Raw genomic sequence first — 12,566 nt, forward strand, 5'->3', positions numbered from 1 at the left:
TTGGCTCAAATTTAACATTGAAGAAGAATTTGGACAGGTATATGGATGGGAGTGGTAAGGCTATGGGCTGGGTGCAGGTCATTGGCACTAAGCAGAAAAAAATAGCTCAGCACAGCCTAGAAGGGCCAAAGGGCCTTTTTTTTGCTGTAATTTCTGTATTTTTATTTGCAAGGGTGGATATAGATCGGAGAGTAGAAAGAAAAAACGTGATAAGCCATAGGGGTTTAATAGAAATTGGAGAAGTTGATAATGCTCTCTTGCTAGAGCAATAGATATGTTGTTTCTCTAATTTGTGGGTAGCCTCAGTTTGGCAGTGCATGTGACCATGGAGAGATACCTTGGTATGGGAATGGGGTGTCGAATTAAAATAATTGGTCACTGAGAGGTCCCCATTATTGCAGCAGACAGAACAAAGGCGGTCACCGAAAGGATATCTCCCTCTGAGTCAAATCTCACTAATGTAGAGGAGGCAACAAAGGAAGTACCAGATGGAGTAGATGACCCCTGCACATTCCCAAGTGTTGCTTCACTTGAAGGGCTGTTTGGGCCCTAAATGGTGGTGAGGGAGGAGGTGTGGGTGCAAGCATTTATTAACAGTGGTTTCAGTAGTTTGTGCTGAGGCGGCAATTGATAGAATGGTAGAATGGTATGAGCGGACATTGGAGTTCTGATGGGAGCTGTCCCAGTTGGAAGGCAGAGGGATAAGGAGAATGTGTTTGCATTGGGATCAGTTCATAGGTGGTGAACATAGCAGAGCATATTATGAAGGATGTGGAGGATGGTGGAATGGACACTGAGGACAAGGGAATATATTCTTATTGCATCTCAGGGTTGGGGGGAAGGTCAGATGTGGGAATGGAAGGGATGTGAGAAAGGACTGAGTCATGGCAGTCGAAGGGAAGTCATGTCTTTAGAAGATGGAGGAATTCTCAGGAGGACACTCGCAGCAACATCGACTTCTCCAGTTTCTGTTAAATCCCTCCCCTTAGTTTCCCTTGCCCTATTCCTCTCCCCCTCCATTCAATGAGCCTCACCCTCCTTGAATCTGTTCTCAGCTTTTTTTCTCTTTTACCTCCCTCTCATATACATCTATAAATTCTTACCTGTTGGTCTGTACTCCTCCTCTTGCCCCTTCTGGCCTCCTCCCCCCACGTTTTTATTTAGGTGTCTGCCTACTTTTGGTTCATACCTTGAGGAAGAGCTCAGGCCTGTCAAGTTGGTTACCTTTTAATGCTGCATGACTTGTTTCTCCAATATTTTGTGTCTTGCACATAGAAGATTATTAACTGGCTTTCAAAAAGATGTCAGTCAATAATTCATACAACAGGCACATTGTGTCGAAGAAATCTGCTTTTCATCTGAGTGAACTGATGGGCTGATCTCATTGCCTCAGGAGCATTGTCCACTTACCCCTGGGTTGCATTGTTAGTCCGGTAGGGCAAGAGTGCAGTCTTCCAGAAGGACTCTGCCTCCCACCATTTCAGTCTGAAATAGAGTTATGTGGACAAATAATTGTACACACAGAGGGGCTTTGGCAGATGGTCAGCCTCAGTACCACCCCATGTAGACTCACCAGCTGCCCACCCATCAGAAACATCTCGATGATCAGGGCCATAGTCAAAGACATTCACAAAGATCCAGTGACATTTGAACATTAGCAAAACAAATGAAAAGAGAAACTTAATTACTTACCAACATTTTTAAAAGTTTTAATTGTTTTAGCAAGCTTGATAATTATGCAGCATAAATTATAAAAATGTGACTTGTTTTATTGGCAGAAGACAGGTTTGGCTATAACTTCAGAACACTGATTGAGATTGATTTGGCGCCGAGTGGGAGGCTTCTGAGGACATTTCCCCCCAAATGAGGTACCCCCCCATCATTGACAGGTTGGTCCCTGATAGCAGCCTGCTGTTGATGGGTTGGCCAGTGCTAGCATCCCTCCGCCACTGAATAAGCCCCCCTTAACTTGCTAATCTCCCCTCTAACGCATATTCTAGCGCTGACCCTGACTCCAAAAAAAATGTTACAGCTGCCAGAGCTGCTGTAACCCGTGGAGAGAGAGGAGACACAGCGCTACCCCATGGAGTTTAACTATGCAATGCAAATGCCATTGGCTTTATACAAGCTTTAAACAGCTGTTAAAGGAGATGATAGTGGTTAATTTTAAAATCCTGTAACAGTGGGGTATGGGCCCAAAATGATGGCGTCTCTGATTGGCAGCGGCCACAAGGGGTTGAAAACTGAGGACGACAAGGACAGGTACAGGCCACCAGAAATTGTGGAGACCACTCCCCACCCTGCCAACATTTAAGAAGGAGATGAGGAGATAACCTAAGGGACGGTTAACACAGCAGTGGACCAGTGAGAGATTCTAAAGCTGAAGAACATAGAGGCGACTAACTCAAGGCGAGGAAACTACGTTGGCAATGGGCTGCTGGCAACTGCTGTCAAAGAACTCACATCAGGCTGTGGACTGCTGGAAACTGGCTCGAGACTGGGTGAAATAGTAACAGGTATCGGAACTGGGATGCAGAGATTGATAGAGGCTTCCTGATTGTATCAGCAGCGTGCCCCTGGAGTTCAAGTTGCCAATGGTTCAGACTGAAGGCTGTGTGGCTGCAGAGGCTGCAGGGGCACTGGAGGGAAAACCATAGACACTCAGTGACCCTCTTTTGCTTTTTTTTCTGATTGTAAGGGGCACTGGGCAATTTCTGCTGATAGTGAATCTTTGCCTGTCTTATGGAAGATTAAAGAAAATTGTGTGTAATATCCCATTTTCTGTTTTATTACATGACAATAAAATAATTGAGCTCACACCATTCAGCAGGCAGACTCCCTAGTCTGGGGGTTGAGAAGTCTGCAGAAATTTTCTCTGGACTTTGTGAGGATTGCAGAGGTGAAGAACAGAGGCAGCTGCAGCCAACAACAGCTGGGAAAAGGTGCTGGACAGGCTGAGGTCCACGCCTGTGCTGGGAACCAGGTCCCCTGGGGCTGAAAACAGTCTTCAAGGCACAAGATTTGCCCCATTTTAAAACATTCCAGGGTTGTGGTCACAGGTCACAAAATTCATCTAAATCACATTCGATACAAAGCTGTTTCTTTTTCCTCTGGGATAGTAAAGTCATTGACAGAATCCAGATAAGGCTAGAGGATCTCAAGAATGGCAGGATAGGAAGAGATGGTAAATTGTATGTGCTGGAAGTGCAGTGTATGATGTGCCCTCTCTGGTTCCAAAGTTAAGATCAATTGAAAATGATGATAATGATATTGATGATGAGTTAATTGTCATACACATGCTTGAAATTCTTACTTGTTGCAGTTGAACAGATACAGTAAAATCCTTGTTATCCAGAATCCACGGAGATTGTGGATTATAATAAAGAAACATGGGTACTTTATTAGCTATTGACTCAAGAATTTTTGGAGGCATCCAAGCTGCCACAAACTAGTCTCCTACTGCCTTTAGTGGTCAGAAGGATCAATAGCACTCTATTTTTACATCCCCTTTCCTTGAGATATTTAATCTAGCAACATGACACAATAATATAAACATAAACACAACATCAGCAGCACAAACCTTTAGGTCTGCATTCTTTTTTCTTTTAGCTATTCAGTTTGTCAGGTGCTTTGATAACACATCTGGATCTTTTTAAAACAGGTGCTTGTGTTGTCTCTGCTGGTCCATTACTGTCTAGCACTGGTGGTGTTTCCTCTTTTGCTGTGCAGGCTGGATCTTTTGCATTTGTCTGTTCTTGCAGCATCTCTTGCATTTTCAGCAGGCTCTTTTGATTCCTCCTCAGTATTTGACCATCCTCTGTTCTGACCGTGTAGAATCTTGGATTTAATTCCTTTAGAACAGTAGCCTTTTTGTCCCAAGTGTTGGAATCTCTGAGTCTCATGGTATCATGCTGTGCCAGTGGCCCTAAGCTTCTTTCTTACTTGTCATAGTTTGCATTTTGTCTCCATTGTAGATACTTTTGTTTCTGTTCAACATCTTCAATATTTCTGTCTTGTTTGGGCTTTCAGAGTAGGGAAGTGTGGTGCACTGTCAATGTCCCATCAGAATTTCAGCAGGTGACATGCCATGTTGAAGTGGCAAAGCTCTTTTCTCAATAGTGCGAGTACGGATCTGAGCCACTGTCTTGTGCTTTCTTAAGCAAATGTTTTACTATGTGAACTCTTTTTTCTGCTTTACCATTTGCAGATGACTTGAAGTCATATATTGAAAATCATACTTTTCTGGAATTCGCTACTGCTCTAGTATGGTCCATTGTCACCGTAGACAATTTGAGGAATTCCATGTCTTGCAAAAGTCAATGTCATATATTTGATCACACAAGCAACAGGCATGTTAGGAAGCAGCTATCAAAATCATCATTTATCCTTGGCCAATATACAGCAATCCTGGGCCTCCTCTTGCACTTTTCCATCCCAATGTCCCCCTCACGCACCCTTTCCAGCATCTCTTGTTTCAGTGATTGAGGATTGATAATTCTGTTCTGTCTGAGTAGAAGCCCATTGACAACATTCAGCTCAGTTCTGATATCTGTAATATGGCTGACATTCTCCTCTAAGACATCCTTCATTCATATTCTTGATGACTTGCTGTAGAATTGTTTTCTTTTCTGTTTCAACTGTGAGCTACTTATATTTCATTTCAGATACAGGAAGAAATTCAGTGATTACATTCACATGGAGATTCACATCTGTGTCTGTGGAACTCTCATTGTGTGTTTTATTCTGCATCTTTGCTCTGTATAACATATCAGCTAATGCATTAGGTTTCCCTGATGTGTACACCCTCTTGACTAGGCTTAAGTTTTCACATGCTTTGTCATGTCCATGTAGTGATTCATGTCCATCTGGGACTATTGTGAACCTGAGGAGGTGCTCTTTATCTTTAATTTTCACCTTGAATTTACGTGTATCTTTCATGTTAATGCTTTGTTCATTATAGGCTTTGAGCTGAACAGAATTTGCATGGATGTATGGCTTTATCTTTATTGCCCTAATGTCATGCTCACAGATCAAATTTACTTTTGTCCCTGTGTCCAGCTTGAAAGGAATATTTGTTTATGCAATGACAAAGTCTACTTATCCTGCTCAACTCTCTTTATGCTTGGCTGTTAGGAGTCTGTTGGTTTAGAATCGTTTTGCACTACCATGCCCACGAAAAGTGTATCACTGAGGGCAGTTTCTTCTATCGTATGTGCGGTGTTCACACTTCCACTTCTGTTTTGTTTCCCTTTGGAAAAACATTGTTTTTGCATTCTCACCAAACTTTTTTGCATGCTGCAGAGCTAATTCACTGGCATGGCATATCTTCACAGCTCCAGCTAAGGTAAACTACTGTCTCTCTCAGCGACCTCTCTCTCACTTTCTTATCAAAAATCTTGAACACAATTTGATATCAGATCATTTAATCTTGCAGCGATCCAAAATTACAAGTTCTTGCTTTTAATTTCAAGTCCTTTTAAAATAACTATCAAAATTCTCACCCTGCAGCTGCATGTGCGAGTAAAACACGTATCTCTTGAACATTTCATTTTTTCTTTGGTGAACAGTGTCCATCAAAATCTTGATAACTTTGTTGAACTTCTACCTCAGCAAAAACAAATGTATTGAAAATCTTTAGTCCAATGGGGTGCAGATTATTTTAACAACCTCCACTTATGATCCACATATCCAGTCCAATTTACAGCATCAGGATTCTTCACACTTTCAATTTCTCTGCTACTATTGAATGATACACACTCTGAAACCTCCTGGTGTTTTTTCCACTCCTGGTACCATGTGATGTTTCTTTTTATTGTAATAAAGAGACTTGGGTTCTTTTACAGCAACTATACTTTATTAGCTATTGACTCAAGACCTTGTGGAAGCATCCATCTTGAATCCAACTAAGCTGCCACATACTAGACTCTGACTCCCTCTAGTAGTAAGGAGGATCACTAACTCTCTATCATTATACCAGATATGTGAATTTTCCAGTTATCTGAGACACACTATTACAATAAGTAACTAATACTCCTGCATTATGAATAAAAGTTTAAAAAAAACAAAATAAAGTGCAAAATGTAAAGCAATTTGAAAAAAAAAACTACTGTAGTCCTTAATTTTGCAAAGTTTACTTTAATCAACTAATTCCTGTAACTTACAACATTTAAATTTATATTTGAATCCCAGTGGCTGGCGCTGTAGCAGTGTTGCACTAACTGCTACACTAATGTCACTGTCACCATAGTTAACCCCATGTCCCCCCCCCCAAATGTACAGATAAAGCCTTACTAATATACTTAATAATATATTAATAGATATAAAGACTCTTACAAGGCAGTGATAGGGAAACACTTTGGTAGTGACGCCCCAGTGGCGAGTGGCATCGGCCAGCTCTTCATCCTGGGTGCCGCCATTTTATTCAAACACAACTTTATTGAATCTTTATTCAAACAGCTGCCACAGGTGGGACACTATAAGGCACTTCGCTAGCCGAATGTTTGCTCCCACCTTCACCAGGGGAGAGCATTTAATTTTACATTTTTAAACTTTTATTAAAATTTTTATTTATCCTTATTTATAATTAAAATTTATATATTTATTTATTGCGTCAAATTTTTTTGGACAAATGCCTGAAGCTGCAGTTGCTTGAATTTTGGATACCATGGATTTTATTCCACTTGTAAAGAAACACTATAATGGTAAATTCATTGAGTTAAATTGAAAGAGACAGAAAGGACTTCGAGATAGATTACAAATATTCACAGAAATCCTAGTGCAAAAAGGTGATTTACAATAGTATAGACAGTCCTTTCGTGCTATTGGAGCAGTCTCTGATCAGTGTACCAAGTGAAAGTTCAAGAGTCCAAAAGCTGTTGAAAATAAATTGTTTTTGAACCTAGAAGTGTTGATTTTCAGGCTTCTATCACTTCTGACTGAAAACTGCAATGACAAGAGGTTGTGACCATGGTGATGGTGGTCCTTATGATGTCGGCATTACCTCACATAGCTGTCTTCAATGGATGGGAGGTCAGACCCTGATGTGGACCTGGATATGTTTTCTACCTCCTGTAGTGCTGTCTTCGAAGAAAATGATTTAATAAGAAAGATAAATGAACAGAGACATGCATCTGATGAAGTCATAAATTCATATACCGTGGAAACATGCTTTTTGGCCTATCATCTCTGCACCTATTTACATGAATAATTTAAAATAAATCTTACCACATTTCCATCAACTTCTCCAGATTCTACTGCTCTCCTACATAGCAGGTGCAATTTTTACAGTGGCCAATATGTCCTTGGGAATGGGAGGTAGACGTAGTACATGGGCATTCAGAGGGAGAAATTGCAAACTCCATGTGGTTATTACCAGAGGTCAGGACAAACCTGAGGCACTGGAACTGAGGGGCAGCAGTTCCACTTAACTGCCTCTGTGTAACTACATGCATGTCAATCAAAATGGTGATTTTTTTTCTTCTCCACTTTCCAAGGCAGGCTTAATCTTTATCTATCATGGAGACTAAAAACCAAACTAACTTGTTTACCAAGATTTCCATTTTCATTTTAACCTGTATAAACCTGTTTCTAAGACAAGAAAATAGGCTACTTGGTCCCTACTGTCTGTTCTGCCATTCAATATGTAATGCTTGTTCGGCTCCAGGCCTCATCTCCTCTTCTATGCTGCATTCGCATAACCATCAATTCCTTAATCTTTCAACAGTGTACTTACTGACTCTTAGTGATCTCATCTTCACCACCCTCAAGGGTAGAGAATTACAGAGATTTGCTACCTCAGTGAGAAATTGCTACAAATCTCAATTTTAAATGACGGCCCCACCCCCTGCCCCAGTCCTGAAACTCGAACACCTCATTTGAGATTCTAATAAATTATACAATGTGAAAGGAGCAGTTAAAAAGATACCAAATGAGCATTTTGCTTTGCTTTGTCCTTTTGACCTCCAGATGAGGAACTCTAGCAATTAAATCAAAGTAACTCAGAACAAACTTGATGCAACAGAAGCAAAAAAGGCACAGAAGTCTGCTGGCAATCATCCAGTATTGCAGAAGGAGATTAAGGACATAGTGACTCAAGCAACCTTCAAAGCTCTGCCAGAAGATTGAAGATTTGCCACTCTAACACCTCTGATCGAAAAGGGAGGAAGCAATCGTCTTTGACTCTCAACCAATGATCCAAATGGTGGACAAGGAATTCAAATGGGTGATGCTGAAATTATGGTGATATTTCAGGAGAGAATGTTGAACTTTTCTCCTCAAATTTCAGATTTGAGTCCACATTCTCCAATGTGATAATAATAATTGCTGTTAAAAGTAAAACAAAAGTAAATTCCTTCATTATCAACTGAAAACATTGATTTTTGGGGGTGGTACACCTTCGAACATGCCACAAAACCTGATGCAACTCTGGAGTTCAAACCTTAGCTAATGTTAAATTATTTATCATTACACGTTCTGAGATACAGTGAAAAATGTACTTTCTGAGCTATGCAGTGAGTCAACTTATAATAAAGCACAACAGACAGTGCAAAAGTGTTTTGAAAATACCGAGTATAGCGCCACTGTTGGCGTAGCGATTAGTGCCACACCTTTAGAGTGCCAACAATCAGGACCTGGATTTTAATCCCGCACTGTCTCTAAGGAGTGGCTACTTTTTCCCTGTGTCTGCATGGGTTTTTGCTAGGGGCTCTGGTTTCTTCCCACTATTCCTTCCACTACAGGGCTGTAGGCCAATTAGATGTAAATGGTGGGGAACAGACTCATGATCCAAAATTACTCAGGGTTGTGTGCTCAACCCGCTCCTGTTCACACTGCTGACCACGACTGCATCACCAGATCCAGCTTAAAAAGTGTCATCAAGTTTACAGGTGACACAACAGTCGTTGGCTTCACCAGTGTGATGGTGCTCAACATTCTGCTACTAACCTGAACAGACTGTGGTCTTTCCATTAGGTAGCTCAGAATCTATTTACAGACAGCAGTGTTGAGTCCCATTGAGGACAGCTTCTCCACCAGCCTCTGGGAAATGCCTAGCTGAAGTCAATCGACAGCAGCCTGGTATATGAGGTGTCATTCTCCAGCTGGGTCAGGACTGAGTGAAGGAACAAGACTATAGCATCGTCTGTGGAACAGTTTCTTCCATAGGCAAATTGAAATGGGTCCAGTGACTCTGGGAAGTGTGCTTTGATGCATTCCATCTCCATTCCCTTGAAGCATTTGATAATGGAGTAAGTTAGTGCCACAGTCATTGAGGCCTTTTACTCTCATGCTCTTTGGTACCAGGATGATGGTGGCTGTCTTGAACCTTACTGAAACAATGGACTGCTGCAGCGAGATGTTGAAGATGTCCGTAAAGACCTTAGTCAATTGGTTTGTGCAGTGGTTCAGTACCCAATCAGGTAGATTGTTTGATCCAACTGCCTTGTGTGGGTTCATCTTGGATAGGGTTCTCATCACCTCAGCTGCAGCTATGCAGATGTCCTGTTCTTCGGGAGACATGGAGATTTATTTTGTGTCATCCTATTCTTCTCATCAAACCATACATAGAAGATGTTGAGTCTGTCTGCAAGGGAGGCATCCTAGTCTATAACTTGTAAGGTTGACTTGTGATCCGTTATAGTTTTGATCCCTTGCCACATGTACTTTATCCCACTGATGTTGCACAGCTGTCTGTGGATCTTCTGTGAGAACCTCCACTTTGTCTTCTGGATTGCACAGGAGAGTTCAGTGCTGACTGATCTGAGTACCATCCTATCCCTTGTCCTGAAGGCAGAATTTGAGAAAGGCCTGGACTGCTGCATCCAACCATGGTTTCTGCTTAGCCTTGGTTGTGAAACATTTCAACTCAGCGACATCCTCAATGCACTTGCTGATGTAGCCAGTAACTGAGCTCATGTTTATATGACTGTTGTAGATGGCTGCTTCCCTGAAACAGCTGCAGTCTGTGATTTAAAAGGAGTCTTTTTTTGCTGGAAGGTTTGTTGCAAATAGTACAGATTAAAGATGGACATCTCCACACACTGCTTTGGAAACCCCTTCCCTCTAAAATTTGGTTTGAATAATTACACATTATTTTATACTTTTTGTAAAATGACCAAACATTTATCCAAATTGATTACTCAGCAAACTAAACAAGTCAAGAAAAAGTCACTGCATATTTGTATGCTCTTTTCACTGGTTGTGTCAAATACTTTGTGTGCTCAAAGGAAAACTTGCTTCTCCTGTTTGATTTTGTTATGCAATGCTGATTTTTATATTTAGGTAATAATAAGGATGGTAAGCAAAGTTGGAAAACCCAGGCGAGCTAAAACTAAAAGAGGAGATCTGGTAATATAACCATGTGCTTCACAATGGGATTGGAAAGCCCATGAGTGGGATTATTTGTGTGAAATAAGACTGTGAATGGAGAACAGAGCAAGGTAGAGCGGTCATGATACAACTCTACAAACCTCTGCTAAGAACACCCTTTTGAGTATTGTGTTCAGTTCTGGTCACCTCATTATAGGAAGAATGTGGAAGCTATGGAGAAGGTGCAGAGGAGATTTACCAGGAAGTTGCCTGGATTGGGAAACAAGTCTTATGAGGCAAGGTTAGCAGAGCTGGGACTTTTCTCCTTAGAGCATAGAAGGATGAGACGAGACTTGATAAAAGTCTACAAGATTATGAGAGGCATAGATAGGGTGGACAGCCAGCACCTGCTTCCCAGGACAGGATTGGCAAACAGCAGAAAAAGTATGTACAAAGTTAAGAGAGAGAAGTTTAGGGGAGACATCAGGGATAAGTTTTTTACACAAAGAGTTGTGGGTGCCTGGAGTGCCTTGCCAGGGATGGTAATGAAATCTGAAACATTGGAGGGGATTTAAGAGAATTAGGCATATGGATGAAAGAAAAATAGAGATTTATGGGGTAGGGAGAGTTTAATATTGTTTTAGGAAGGGAATATATGGGTCGGCACAACATTGAGGGGCGAAGGACCTGTACTGTGCTGTATTGTTCTATGTACATTGTCAAACTGGCAGTTGAACACATGGATCCGTTTAAGTACCAGCAGTTGAATGTGAAGAAGGTTCAGATTTCTTAATTCATATACATGTTGTTATTATTTTATCAATATTATTATTAAGATTATTATTACAGGTTGGGTGCTTGCTTGACCACAAACCTTACCTCCAAATTCTCTCTGCTCAGTTTGTTATCCTCATTTTGTTTCCCTGTTGTCAGGGGATCCCTTTTCCCTTTCTGGACACCAGGATTTCATCCATGGATCAGCTGGTCTCCTTGACCTCATGTGATGTCAGTCCACACTCTGATTGGTTTTTGGCACCCTGACTTAGGCCAAAAGAAATTCCAGAAATAATGGAGTTTTCATTTACATTGAAGGAATGTCTTCACTTACTTTCAAGGAAATGTCCTCACTGATTGATTTGGGCACAAAATCCAAAACGTTTTCTGCAACTTCACATGACTTCCAATTCCACCTCAGGGTCTCTGACTCGAGGTATTAACTCTGCTTCTCTTTCCACAGATGTTGAATGACACTTGCCACATTTTCTGTTTTACTTTCAGATTTTTGGCATCTGCACTTCCTCAATTTTTCAAAATAAACCATGCCAAAAAACATTCACTGGGACAAGAGAAGACGGTTTAATCTCTATAATGCCAGATTTCACCCCTCAGAGTGACTGTCAAGAATGAACACTTAAATCCATGTTTATTGGCACTTATTTTCCAGTGAACTGTTAGATAAGGAAGTAAACTTAAAAGAAACAGACAATATTGGTGGTATTTGGGGAAAGACTGACTGAATTGCATGCAACACAAGCTGAAGTTAGTAAATGAGCTGTGTATGGCATCAATTTCCTGCCTAATGTCTACAGTAAGTTCCAGTGATAGAAATCCTACCCAAGTACTGAACACAAATTCAAATCAGCTGGTGCTGATTGCTGTGAATCATTGTGTCACGAAATTTAGCTGTGTCATGCACCTAATGTACTCGCTTTTGATTTGAATGCTTTACTCATGTTTGTTTGACATTTCAACCAGTTTTCAGAAGTCTATATAGAGCATATATTTGCATTCCTGCTGTTTGGTTGTTCTGTTCTGTTTTATTATGAACTTGCAGGAAGAGCTGACATTACTGACCACCACAATCCTGTGAACAATCAGTCCCATATCCTTGAGGTAGAGTAAAACCCCTGGTATCTGGAATTCAAGCAACTGGCAAAAACATTGAGGAAATAAGTCAAAAATACAAATGTTTAAAATTGTAAAAGTCAATGTTCTCAGAAGTAACACGTAAAACTTTGGCGAAGATGGGAGCAAATATTTAGTCAATGGCGTGCCTTTGTCATGTTTTGCTTAGAGCAATTGTTTGAATAAAGTTGTGTGAAACAGCACAGATGAAGACCTGACTGATATCACTATCACTCACCATTGGAGTGAATCTCTTGAAGTGTCTCCTTATCCCTGCTTAGTAAGAGTCACCCTGGTCAGAAGCTTTATCTGTAAACTTGAGGGGGAGGGGTTAATAATCTATAATTATCTCTAAT

Source organism: Narcine bancroftii, chromosome 1, assembly GCF_036971445.1.
Source record: "Narcine bancroftii isolate sNarBan1 chromosome 1, sNarBan1.hap1, whole genome shotgun sequence".
NCBI lineage: Eukaryota > Metazoa > Chordata > Chondrichthyes > Torpediniformes > Narcinidae > Narcine > Narcine bancroftii.